The 13,858-nt window shown below is 46.7% G+C and overlaps 1 protein-coding gene across 2 annotated transcripts in view; it reads left to right on the forward strand.

Moving 5' to 3' along the window:
* Window positions 1-6,157: 6,157 nt before the first annotated feature.
* The window catches only part of CORO2B (coronin 2B), a 69,229-nt gene continuing 61,528 nt past the window's right edge, over window positions 6,158-13,858 (forward strand). Inside the window, exon 1 of one of the 2 annotated variants that reach the window (XM_069982062.1) lies at window positions 6,158-6,220. The gene's annotated coding sequence lies outside the window, so the exon portion shown is untranslated. Of the gene's footprint in view, window positions 6,221-11,376; window positions 11,398-13,858 lie in introns of those variants that run through there. The other variant, XM_069984621.1, reaches the window with a different exon arrangement.

Raw genomic sequence — 13,858 nt, forward strand, 5'->3', positions numbered from 1 at the left:
TCTCCTGCAGTTCAAACCGAGCATCAGTATGGGGAAGAAAGGTGATTTGAGTGCCTTTGAACGTGGCATGGTTGTTGGTGCCAGAAGGGCTGGTCTGAGTATTTCAGAAACTGCTGATCTACTGGGATTTTCACGCACAACCATCTCTAGGGTTTACAGAGAATGGTCCGAAAAAGAAAAAACATCCAGTGAGCAGCAGTTCTGTGGGCGGAAATGCCTTGTTGATGCCAGAGGTCAGAGGAGAATGGGCAGACTGGTTTGAGCTGATAGAAAGGAAACAGTGACTCAAATAGCCAACCGTTACAACCAAGGTAGGCAGAAGAGCATCTCTGAACGCACAGTACGTCCAACTTTGAGGCAGATGGACTACAGCAGCAGAAGACCACACCGGGTGCCACTCCTTTAAGCTAAGAACAGGAAACTGAGGCTACAATTTGCACAAGCTCATCGAAATTGGACGGTAGAAGATTGGAAAAACGTTGCTTGGTCTGATGAGTCTCTATTTCTGCTTGAACATGACAATGAGTTCACTGTACTCAAATGGCCTCCACAGTCACCAGATCTTAATCCAATAGAGCATCTTTGGGATGTGGTGGAACGGGAGATTCGCATCATGGATGTGCAGCCGACAAATCTGCGGCAACTGTGTGATGCCATCATGTCAATATGGACCAAAATCTCTGAGGAATGCTTCCAGCACCTTGTTGTATCTATGCCACGAAGAATTGAGGCAGTTCTGAAGGCAAAAGGGGGTCCAACCCGTTACTAGCATGGTGTACCTAATAAAGTGGCCGGTGAGTGTATATGAGTACCAAAGGTGGGGCATGCATTTAGGGACACTTGTGGACAGGGGCGTCGCTAGGACTCGTGGTGCCCCGTAGCAAAAAACTGTATGCGCATGACCTGGTGCAGTCCCATGGCGTTCTGTTCTCCCGGGAGCTGGGAGACCGTAACACTGTGGAACTGTGCTGGCTCTTGTTAGTATGTACACCCGGGGGGGGGGGGAGGGGGTTGGCCTCTTGTGACTAAAGGTGCAGTGTTGCCTCCGGCCACAAGAAAGACTGGCAGGGCAGGGTGCAATGCCTGTCATGTGGCAAGCCTAGTTACAACCTCCCTTAGGAATGCACAGGATCAGAAAAATTTGCTTAGAATAGTGCACAAGCTTTTACAATTTAGCGAAGATGGTTATGAAAGGTTGTAGCCCAGCAACAGCAAGAATTTACACAACACGTTCAAGATGACCCATTTCAAGTATACTTTGCTGTAATATAAACATTGCTCACAAGAGGGCGCCCTGATCAAGCCTGGTAATGCACTGGTAGAACTTGCTTGTATGGTATGGTCTGCCTAAAATAACTCCCAGCAGCTTGTAAAAATGATCTGTTTGTGAGAAAATACAGGTATAGCCATCCATGTGTGTAATGAAAGAATAATCCCGCCTTACAATGCAGTGTGTATCCTGCTGTAAATATATATATACATGTTTTATTAATTTCCTTAATCCCGTAATACCGGTGGTAGTTTAGGCCTATTTAACTACACAGTCTTTAGTCATTTTACACACTTGGTTATGTGTCTGTACTTTTAAAGAGCTATAATTATTTTCTTTTTGGTATTACTAAAACTAATAACTAAAATGACATTAAGGGTGCTTTCACACATACAGGATCTGCAGCAGATTTGATGGAAGCGCTGATTTGAAGCTACAAATTTACTTTGAATCTGCAACTTAAAATCTGCGCCATCAAATCGTCTGCAGATCCTGTGCATGTGAACAAACCCTAAAAGGGACGTGTCACTGCTCCTGACCTACCAGCCCCCAGCCTCTTGTATTTCAGAGAACGCACCTTCACCAGGTCACCGAGTGTGCCCTTAACCACCTCATCCACAGTGAGGATTTTACCCTGCGTTGTTACTAAACACCATGCACTCCACGTGTGGTACCTGACCACTATGCTGACTAGGAATAAGGTGCTCCGGTCCCAGCCACCAAGGTTTCTGAATGCTCCATAGGCCCATTCCGCATAGGAGATACAGACTAATCTTGGCCACCCAATAGAGGCACCCACCCTGTTGTAAACCTCTGTATTAAAGGCACAATGAAGCAGAAAAAGCTCCATGCTTTACAGCATGCCACCAAACTCCTCCCGGGACATCCCCGATCCTCAGAGGTCCTGCGCTTCAGATTGTCCCTCACACCCATGTAATATTGGGGGGTCAGTCTTAGCCATTTTATACCAGCTAACACTAGGCCCTGATTTGATCCGTCTTTCAGACAGCTTCCACTACTAAGTCTGAAAGCAAAGAAAAATAAAACACAACACAATAGAGAAAAGTATTTTATTTTTTTTAAAAACCCACACCCGTTGCTGACCATTTTATTAAAAAAAAAAAACCAATCACAGTCATCGACGTAGTCCAATAAATCTGACGTAATCCACAGGATACCGATTTCTGAAAAACAAAAGGGAAAAAACACCCCAAAAAAGGCCAGGAGCAGAACACCTATCATTGAGACAGGTGTTCTGCCCCTTACAGTAGGCAGCATCTTAGCAGATGCTGGTTACAGTCTGGCACACATGGGGTTTAGTATGGATGCATGGCATCCATACTTAATCTCTTGTGTGCCAGACTGAACATTGTGGCCTCCTGAACTGAATGCATGGCATCCTCAATTACAGGGGTTATCCAGCGTGGGGGCACTTTTTGGGGGGGACCGGGGAGGAGGTGGCTGAAATAAAAGACATCCACTTACCTCCCCGGTTCCAGCGGCGGGTCCCGCATCACGGTGCTCCAGTCCCCGGCCGCTTCCTGGTGTCTGGCGCCGCCCGAGATGCTACGTCACAGGGCCACTCAGTGAAGGAGGCGGGATCCGAGCGGACTTCCAACAGATCCCGCCTCCTTCACTGAGTGGCTGAGTGGCCCTGAGACGTAGCGTCTCGGGCGGCGTCAGACACCAGGAAGCGGCCGGGAACCGGGCACCAGAGCGCCGTGATGCAGGACCCGCTGCTGGAACCAGGGAGGTAAGCGGACGTCTTTTATTTCAGCCACCTCCTCCCGGGTCCCCCCCAGAAAAGTGCCCCCACGCTGGAGCACCCCTTTAACCCAATGGGGGCCACACTGATGTCACAATGTACCCATCCCAGCTAGGAAGGCGTTAAGAAGGGGGGCCCTATTTATACTCACCCTGATGTCTTCTATCTTCAGCAGAGCCTGGCACAGCTAACATCTGGCGACATGCATTTTTTTTGGGGGGGGGGAAACGACATGGCATTTTTATTGGCATTTTTCTAAGAAAAAGAGCCAGTGTGAAGGCCGCCTTATGGTACATTTACATAGAGAGATTTATCTGACAGATTTTATGAGCCAAAGCCCGGAACAGACTGTAAACAGAGAACCGAAAAACCTGAGATTTCTCCTAATTTCAAATCCATTCCTGGCTTTGCCTTTACACGGCCTCTTTTTCAAAAAAAAAAAAACGGCAATAAAAATGCCAGGATCACTACTCTCAATTGCCTCCTGCACAAATTCAACACAATGATTAAAGTCGGCCGGAGACACTGAACAACAGAATTCACCACCATACATCAACTTCTAGCTTCGTACCATAAGTGTGCCTTCACACGGAACGTATCGTTGCGTTTTTATCGCTGCATGTTTGGTGCGATTTTTACATGCGAGTTTTGATTTAAACATGATTTTCATGTGAAAATCAAAACTCGCATGTAAAAATCACACCAAATACGCAGCATTAAATACGCAGCGATACGGTACGTGTGAAGCTACCCTGAGGGTGTGTTCACAATACGGAATCTGCGCAGATAAGCTCTCATGCGTGCTCCCGCTTGAACATCTGGCCGTCCCATAGGTGCCATTCATTGTTCAGACGGATTCCGCCATCTGCCTAGAGAATTAACATGTCAATTCTTTTTTGGGTGCATGGTGGAATCTGCCTGAATCGAATGGCGCCTATGGGATGGGCGCCTATGGGATGCACAATCTGTACAGATTCCGTAGTGTGAATGCGCCCTAAGAGGATTCGGATAGTATAAATATACAAATTATTTTATTACTTATTTCTGACGTGTATCGGGACACATAGATCCCTTCCTCAGGGAATTAACAAACTGATAAAATGACTAAATTTTACCCCACAATATGCACCTCAAGCTCCTCCTATCAGACTGACCTCACTGCCGGGGATAAGCTCACATCATTCAGCTGTGGCTATAAATCACAGTTAGAACTTTACTCACTGTAGGCCGTGTTCACACATTGCAGACCCTTTCTGTGGAAAGAAACAAGGGGAGAAGTTACAGCTTTCTATGGTTTCTACATAGCAATAATTGGCACCTAAATTTTAGAGAGACGGTTAGTGAAACCAAAACGTTCTATATATTTATATATAACAAGAAGGAAAAATAAATCCAAAAACATTTTGAGACCAATAGATTCCAATGGATAATTTGCACTTTAAGGCAATGTTCACACAACGTCTTTTTATGCAAAATAAATGTTATTTTACAATGACGGCGGTTAGTAATGATCATGAACATTATTTATGGCCATCTTTGTCAAACAACGAACATTTTTGCCTAATGGTGCGTTTACACAGAGATTTATCTGACAGATCTTTAAAGCCAAAGCCAGGAACAGACTATAAACAGGGAACAGGTCATAAAGGAAAGACTGAGACTTATCCTCTTTTCAAATCCATTCCTGGCTTTGGCTTCAAAGATCTGTCAGATAAATCTGTCTGTGTAAACGCACTATAAGGCTATATTCACACAATTGGGAAGATTTATCAAACCGTGTAAGGGTACTAACACACACACGGCGGATCCGCAGCGGATTTCTCGCTGGAATTCGCAGCGAGACCCGCTGCGGATCCTTGCCCAGTACACTCAATGGCAGACAAACTCGTAGCAGGATGGACATGCCTCTGTGAGTATGTCTGCAGCCCGCCCCGTTAACCCCCCTGCGGCTAAGCGTATAAATCACCTGCTCCCCGCTCCAGCTTGCTTCGGGGCTCCTGTAACGTCCCGCTTGGCCAATCAGTGCACTGCCCCGCTGCAGTGCACTGATTGACTGAGCGGGACGTGAAGACACCGGGAGCTCCGAAGCAAGCCAGAGCGGGACCCACTGATGTGAAGGCTCCGGCGGACAGGGGGGTTAACGGGGCGGGCTGCGGACATACTCACAGCAGGATGTGCTGCGGATCTGCTGTGTGTGTGTTAGTACCCTAAAGTAGAATTGTCTTAGTTGCCCCTAGCAACCAATCAGAGTTCACCTTCCATTTTTCAAAGCATCTGTGAGGAATGAAAGGTGGAATCTGATTGGTTGCTAGGGGCAACTGAGCCAGTTCAACTTTACACCATGTTTGACAAATCTCCCCCCATGTCTTTTTTAGGCTATGTTCCCACTACGTACTGGTTAGCGTTGTTGGAAAACAACGTCCAGAATTAATGTTCATGATCATTAATTCTGGCCGTTGTTATCGCTTATCAGTACGTAGGCTATGTTTACACTCTATCTTTTTATGGCAATTTGCCGGCCATCTTTTAGGAAGGTTGCATCATTTTAATTTATAACGGCCATTATTTTAATATATTAAAAATACGGCTAAACCTTTATCTCAGAATTACAAACAGCATTTAGCTTTACTTTACGGTGTGTGATCATCGCATTACATTGAATGGTCCTAATGAAATGATTGAGAAGGTTTAACTAGTGAGTTAGTTTTTTGGGCTGTGTTCACATACGTTGGAGTTTCATTGCGGTACTGCAGCACTTTCACAGTGCCGCACTGGGGCTGCATTGTGTGAACATGGCCTAGAGTGAGTAAGGTCTAATAGTGATTTGTAGCCACAGCTGAATGATGTGAACTCATCCCCGGCAGTGAGGTCAGTCTGATAGGAGGAGCTTGAGGAGCATATTGTGGGATAAAAGTTTGTGATTTTATCAGTGTGTAAGTTCCCTGAGGATTGGATCTATGTGTCCTGATACACGGCAGATATAAGTAATAAAATCATTTGTATACTTATACTATCCAAATGCTCTCTTTATGTTACAGCACTAGAAGATGGTGCATGGTTGTGACCACAGCAAACCTCTTTCTTTTTCAGTGCATCCACCCGACTTCAGTCACCATGTGCAGGAGGAGGTTGAGAATACAGATCATGGCCAAAAGGGAATAGTAGTTGCATCTCCCCTCATAGAAGTAAGTAGAATTTTTTTCCCCTATATTGTTCTATTACCCTGACTATTGTGCATTAAGCTGGCACATTGTTCGGGGGCGGCTGGTGTTGCATCTAGGATATATATGTTAAAATGAAGCCATAATATGGCCCTGTAGATATGACCATACAGCGATGTACAGATGAAATAATGCGCTACCTATAAACAAGCTGCGCACAGCGGCGTAAGCATAATGCGAACAAACCGTTTATACTAAATTAGACACATGCAATTTACGCCCACGCTATAATCTCTGGTTCTGCACTATTATTGTCCCGACTTCTATTTTCTGTATGTATAAGAAAACATTCTGTGCAGCCTATATAATTGATGAAGGATCCACCTACACAGAACGTTCTTGTAGACTTCTGGTGATAATAGAAAATCAAGAATCTCATTGGTCTTAATCATCCCGTATCAAGCTGTCTATAAGGGGTTAACCATGTTTTGAAAAAAATATAATAAAACAAGAATAAAACTTTAATCACTTCTATGAATCCACAGTTATCCAACATAGGTGTAGCGGCACGTACTATGATACTAGCATTGCCAGTGATGGGAGGCTTGATGCCAATAGTATGGCATGTGAGTAGTGTTAAGTGAACTTGTTAAAATTTGGGGGTTTGAAAATATTAGCTGAACCTGAACGCTCTGTGTTTTATTTCCCGTGGCTGCAGAAGTTGTCCTCCTAAGAAGTCCTGGAAAACATGGATACAGCGCACAGGCCCTAGAGCGGCATCCTTCTTGTGCAGCCGCTGGGAATAAAACGCAGAGCGTTCAGGTTCAGCTAATATTGTCGAACCTCCTAAATTTTGACTGGTTCACTCAACTCTACATGTGGCTGCTGAATGACTGCAGTGGTCTGGTCAAATGATGGCCGCTAGTAAAGGAACCATTCCATCTATCTGAATAGGGTAATCCATGTGTAATACAGTTCTAGGTTAAACGTCTTCTTGTGGCTGTTGCTCTGTGTTAAAATGATTTGTCTTATGAATTGGAGGAATCCCATAGGACAGCACGGCATTTGCTGGAAATCATATTCTCCATCCTTACAAAGCTTTTTTTTAAGACATAGTTGATCTAGTGTTACATGTCAAAGGGATTTTCCCTATATGAAATTGTAGGCTTTATTAAATGGGGTTAGAGTAGTGCACCAGTTAATAAAATGGTCTAGGTGATGATATATATTAAAAGGGTTATCCAAGATTAGAAAAACAGCGCCATGTCTGTCCTCAGGTGGTGTGTGGTATTACAACTTAATGCCATTCAGTTCAGTGTGATTGAGCTGCAAAACCCAAACTAAGTGTGGAGCTGCTTCTGGAAAAAGAAGCCATGTTTTTATATGCCTGGATAATGCCTTTGAAGAGGTTATCCAATGCTACAAACTTAGCCACTTTCTTCCAGAGACAGCACCACTCTTGTCTCCAGTATAGGTGTGGTTTGCAATTAAGTTCTATTCACTTCAGTGGAACTAAGGGCCCTATTCCACAGTAACGATAATCGGCCTGATCGGTCCCATTTGGCCCGATTCGGCAGATTATCGTTCGGTGAAATAGAGAGAACGATCAGCCGATCGTGTCATCGGCTGATCGTTCATTTAGGGCCAGACCTAAAATCATCGTTCCCCCACTGCGCATCGCTACGGTTGAATAGTGGTGCGCGGCGGGCGACCGACGATTTGACAAGCAGCAGCATCATACATTACCTGTCCAGGCTTCTTCTCCATGCTGTCTTCATACCTGGGTCCCGCACGCTCTATCTTCAGCTGACGGAACGCTCAGCCAATCACAGGCCGGGACCGCCGCGGGACCTGTGAGTGTTGTCAGCTGACCGGCCATTCTGTAGATAGAGCGCGCGGGACTCGGGGATGAAGACAGAGCGGAGAAGACCTGACAGGTAATGTATGATGCTGCAAGGACATCGGTAACAATGTCCTTGCAGCCCTCGCTCAACGATCATCAGTCCGTGGAATAGGCCCAGTAAACGAGCGGCGATCTAGCAGATCGCCGCTCGTTTACATCGTTGATCGGGCCCTCCTCGGCCCGTGGAATAGGACCCTAAGGGTCCATTTACACAGAAAGATTATCTGACAGATTATCTGCCAAAGATTTGAAGCCAAAGTCAGGAACAGACTATAAACAGAGATCAGGTCATAAAGAAATGCCTGAGATTTCTCCTATTTTCAAATCCATTCCAGACTTTGGCTTCAAATCTTTGGCAGCTAATCTGTCAGATAATCTTTCTGTGTAAATGGACCCTAAGGGTACTATTAAACGGAACGATAATCGGCCAGATTCGGGCGATTATTGCTCCGTGTAATAAATACAACGATCGCCCGTTGACAACAGTCATCGGCTGAGCATCGATATAGGTTAACGATAATCGCGCGGCCGATTTACATTACCTATCCAGGCTGCAGGGCTCCTCTTGCGGTCTTCTTTTCTCCGGGTCCCCCGCACTCCAGCTTCTGAGCGTCCTGTCTGAGCTGACAGGCCGCTCAACCAATCACAGGCTGGGACCGCCACCGCCAGTGATTGGCTGAGCAGCCCATCAGCTGAGACAGGCCGCTCTGAATCTGGAGCGTGCGAGACCCGGGAGAAGACCGCAAGAGGAGCCCTGTAGCCTTGACAGGCAATGTATAAAGTAAAAGCAAGGGCTTCAAGGACATCTGTAACGATGTCCATGCAGCCCTTGTTGAACAATAATCAGGCTGTGTAATAGGCCCAGTAAACGAGCGCCGATTTAGCAGATCAGCGCTCGTTTACAGTTATTATTGGGCCTTCAACGGCCTGTGTAAAAGTACCCTAAGGTACAAAACCCAACCCAAACAGACAAGAATGGTGCTGTCTCTGAAAGAAAGTGGCCATGTTTTTGTAGCGCTGAATAACCACTTTAAGTAAAACTAAAGCACGGTATGCACAGGCGGCCGCCCCGAATGATGGCCGGCATCCCCCCCCCCCCCACACACAGGCAGCCGCTCACCTGTCCCACGCCGCAGCTGGCCCGTGCTCTCTGCTGTCTCCACATCCCGTCAGGTCCTCTGACGTCACCCTGCAGCTGTCACGGACCTCCAGGCTGTGGTGAGTGAGTGGGGTGATCGGGTTGCGCGGGGCCACCCGATCACCCCAGCTCGTCCCCCACCGACCCCGGGCACTCACCACAGCCTGGAGGTCTGTGACAGCTGCAGGGTGACATCGCGGGACCTGACGAGATGTGGACATTTAAGTTAAGTGATACTTAACAAAAATGACAGCAGGGGGGACATAATGCCGCCCCTTTGCCGGACCGCAAAATCTGCCGCCTGAGGTGGAAGGCTCATTCCGCCTCATGGCAGAAGCGGGCCTGGGTATGCATCTCATTAAGTTAGAGACACCTTGTTTTTCTTGCTAGTGGTTTATAGAGGCAGGGTATTCCATGGTCATCGGACTTGACAAGAAATAGTATATACGGTGTAGCACGGGCTATTTACAGGAGGCCAGGAATTGACACATTGTCGGAATAAAGGGAATGGGAATCCTTTTTTTTTTGGGGGGGGGGGCATTTATGCCTTGATGTCTACTCGCTGTTCCTTTTCTATATACTATTGATGGAGAAGAGGCAAATAAAGCACTTGTGCTTCGTGTCACCCCCAGTTGTAGTCTGTAAGCTCCAACGAGCAGGTCTCGTATACACTTTGCATTTTCATTTATTCTAATTATTTAATTGTGTAATATGTATATGTAACCTTTGTACTGTATGTATAAAAAAAAGTGCTATGGAATCTGTTGGTGCTATACAAATAAATATTATTATTATTATTATTATTATTATTATTAGTCATACGCAATTGATAAAACTTTGATGGATTTCTAGATAAATGGAGAAGTTATATTAAAAAAGCAAATGTAAAAAAGAAGAGCAGGAGGAAAAACTGTCAGCTGGAAATAAATGCTTCCCTGACGTTAGTGAGTACAGAGGATGTGTAGGTGTGCAATTAGACGGGAGATGTATGTAACAGCTTAATACCAGCAATACACCCTCTACATTGTATACTACAGGAGAGTGACATTGAGCGAGTTAATGGATGGAGTAACATATGCATATAATAACAGTGCAGAGAGGGGCCAAAATAATGAGCGCATTGCACACATAAGGGAAAGAAATAGATGAATGTATTTTCATAGTTCAATGTTTATTGGTTCCTCTATGAATAATGAAATTGATACTGTAGTTATTGAAAATGACCAGGTCCTGAATCAAGAATCCACCATTCTCATTTATTGCTATAAAAATATGCAAAGTAATAGAGATGAGCCAAAGTGCTCTTCAAGGGAAGCAAAACGCTTCATTTGATCGGCGCTCTGCTTATCAAGCCGCCGGGCTTCCCGCACTGCTCCGTTCCCTGCTGCACCACTCCGGGTGCCAGGGAAAAGCTTGATCCAATCCTGGGAAACTAGGAGAAGTTTCCCAGGATTGAATCCAGTTTTTTCCCGCATCCTGGGAGGAGTGGCAGGGAGTGGAGCAGTGCGGGAAGCCCGGCGTCTTGATCAGCAGAGCACCGATCAAATGAAGCGCTTCGGCTCATCTCTACAAAGTAACATCCAGACAAGCTGGATTGGCTAGCCTTTATACACCAACAATAATCTCTAGCCACTTATAACCCTGCTGCTCAACTATCAGTTCTTTTTCCTTGTCTTTAGATTGTAGAGTCCACCGCTCCAGTTAGGCAAAAAACAAAACTGTATTATACTGTTTTAAAACATGATACTGACTTCCGGTTCCGGCGCCATGCTGTAAGGACGCGCCTCAGCTCCGCTCCGCTCCCGGGTCCCGCTTACCTGCAGCCCGCTCACCCGCAACGGACAGGAGGAACGATTCGGGGTGCTCCGCCTACTTCCCCCACAAAGGATGGACAGATTTGTGCAAAAAAAGGGCAAGCAGCCGCAAATTGGAGGAAGGAAATCGCGGCACCTGGACAAGGGAGAAAACAACATGGCTGCGTCTCCCGCCTCTTCCAGCGCCCCGTCCCTGGACAGGTCTGGGAGAGAGTCCTCAGGCGGAGAGGAAGACATGGACACTCTAATTATAGATTATGCAGCCCTAGCAACAGAGGTGGCCAAGAGAATCACTCCTGGCCTGCAGGAATCCGTGACTACTGCAATCACCAGCACACTAAAGCAGGTACAGTGGGAGCTAGCAGCACAGGGCGGGAGATTGGCAGCATTGGAGGAGAGGCTGCATATAATGGAGGATAAAGACGACACTGTGTCATACAAAATACTCGCTGTGGAAACTGAAAATAGGCGGTTATGGGAGAAGGTGGAGGATCTGGAGAACAGATCCAGGAGAAACAACCTCCGGATCGTGGGGGTCCCTGAGTCGATACCCCAGCGAGAGCTCCTCCACTTATGTGAAACTGTAATCCCTGGCCTGCTGGGAATCTCCCATCTTTGCAAGGTGGAAAGGGCCCATAGATTGGGACCGGACCTCAGACAGGGCCCAGACAGGGGGGTGGCACCTGGACTAGCTCAGAGAGAACGACCGCGCCACGTCATAGCTAAGTACCTTGATTTCACAGACAAAGTTCTCATACAGCGGGCGTTCCGCAACAGAAGAGATGGCCTCATGCTGGAGGGTCGGAGGCTGTTAATATTTGGCGATTTTTCGGTGGAGGTCTCTAGAAGACGGAAATTATTCTCCCCGTTGTGTACAGCCCTCTTCCGCCAGCAGATGAAATTTGCGCTCCTGTACCCGGCATCACTACGTGTATTTCACCCAGACGGCTCCTATTCTACTTTTACCAATGTAGACAAGGCCGCGGAAGCACTCAAAGACTATCTGCGTCCTGGGACGCCGCAATCCTCTACCGGATCTCCTCAGCGGGGGAGCCCCGCTCACGCACCGGCTCAACGGTTACCATCAGTGACTGCAGCTTACCTGAATTCGGATGATACTACGCCGGATCCGTGGCACCTTCCTCCGAAAGAGCAAAGATCTAAAGAAGCGGCAGAGACTCCAGCGTGAGGTTGCTATTCCTGGAGTGTTCTTCTTGTCACCACCTCATGTTCCCTCTCACTGGCTAAATGGCGTTAGCTAGGGGGCTCGGTGGCACTTATGGGGACAGGGACCAGAGTTTTATGAGCTGCAAACTTGGCTTGTTAAAAGCGTCACACAGTGAGCCTTGATGCTATTGTTTTGTTTCCCTATTTAGGTCCCAAAGCTCGCAACAGAGTGAGGACCTGAGGGACTACGTATCAGGGTGGTTTGGTGCTCTCCCCACTGGGAGGCACCCCTTGGCAATGGGCTTCCTTCTCTGGAGAGAGGGATATCTGGCTATTCCCGTGTTTTGAGACTCGTAACTGAGGCTCCACGGACCCCTTTTTTGCATATTCAAGTTTTGTATGGGACAATCAATGGAGACTCGTAAATGAGTACTCCATTGGAATTTTTCGCTGTTCTCCCTGAGTTCGGTGATTGTTGTGTTTTGTTTTGTTATTAATGTCTGATATGGGTCACTCATATTGGTTCCGTGTATTCTCAGATCCATATACCATGCTCCCCCTCACTAGTTCTAATCTCTATCATTACCCTGCCTGGCCCTTCTTCTCCTGTACCCTACCCTGTACATCCTTTTCTAATGTCCAAATCTAGCCTACATGTTCTCCTCCCTTCTCTCTTTCCCTTTTCCCTTGTCCTCTCTCTCTCTCTCCCCCTCTCCTCTCTTTCCCATACCCCTTCTATCCTTCTCTGATTCCCCCCCCCCCCTTTGTTTTTTTGCTTTTTTTTTCCTTCTCTTCTCTTTTCTCTCCCTCCTGTCGGATACTCTGCTTGTATATCTCCTTCCTATCTTATAGCGGCGACCTTTATGGCTCATAAGAGATTTCTACGCCCCCGTGGCGCTGTGTTGTCCATTTCTGTGAGGACCTGGGGGCGGAGGGTGGGTTGTAAGTAGTGAACTGAAGGTAGCAAGTTGGTTGGGATGCGATCCCTTGCTGCATGGAAAAAAACGAAGTCTTTATCCCCATGTTTCTGGGGGCTGAGGCCACACACAACCCAGATTGGGGTAAAATTGGTTATGACTGGTTTGTTATTTGTTATGGTTTTGGGTTGGGGGGAGGGGGGGGTGGGGGGAGGGTTGCTCACGGTCTGTCGCGCAAGTTAGGGTTAAAGATATTGAGCTAATGCATTTTCACTCCTTTTTATGGTCTGTATCATCTTATGGAACGTAAAGGGGCTCCGGTCCCCCCATAAGAGACACATGGTCTTGCGCCATTTGAAAAAGTTGTCACCGGATCTGTTTTTTTTACAAGAAACGCACCTGGATGCGTCAGACTTTTTCAGAATGCGCAAACATTGGGTGGGCCAAGTCTTTGGGTCAGCAGCAGTGGACAGAAAGGCTGGGGTGCTTGTCTTAGTGCATAAAGCTTTCAATTGTGAGATAAAAGGTTCGTGGTCAGATGACGAGGGGAGAATATGTACATTACATGTCAAAACACCAGGAGAAGAATTCCTCGCAGTGAATGTTTATGGTCCTAATGATACTAATTCTGCCTTTCTCTCCTCTCTATCTACCATAGTGCTACAACATCGGGTTCTACATAAAATTATAGGGGGGGATTTTAATGCTGTGATGAACCATACT

Source organism: Dendropsophus ebraccatus, chromosome 1 (genome assembly GCF_027789765.1).
Source record: "Dendropsophus ebraccatus isolate aDenEbr1 chromosome 1, aDenEbr1.pat, whole genome shotgun sequence".
NCBI lineage: Eukaryota > Metazoa > Chordata > Amphibia > Anura > Hylidae > Dendropsophus > Dendropsophus ebraccatus.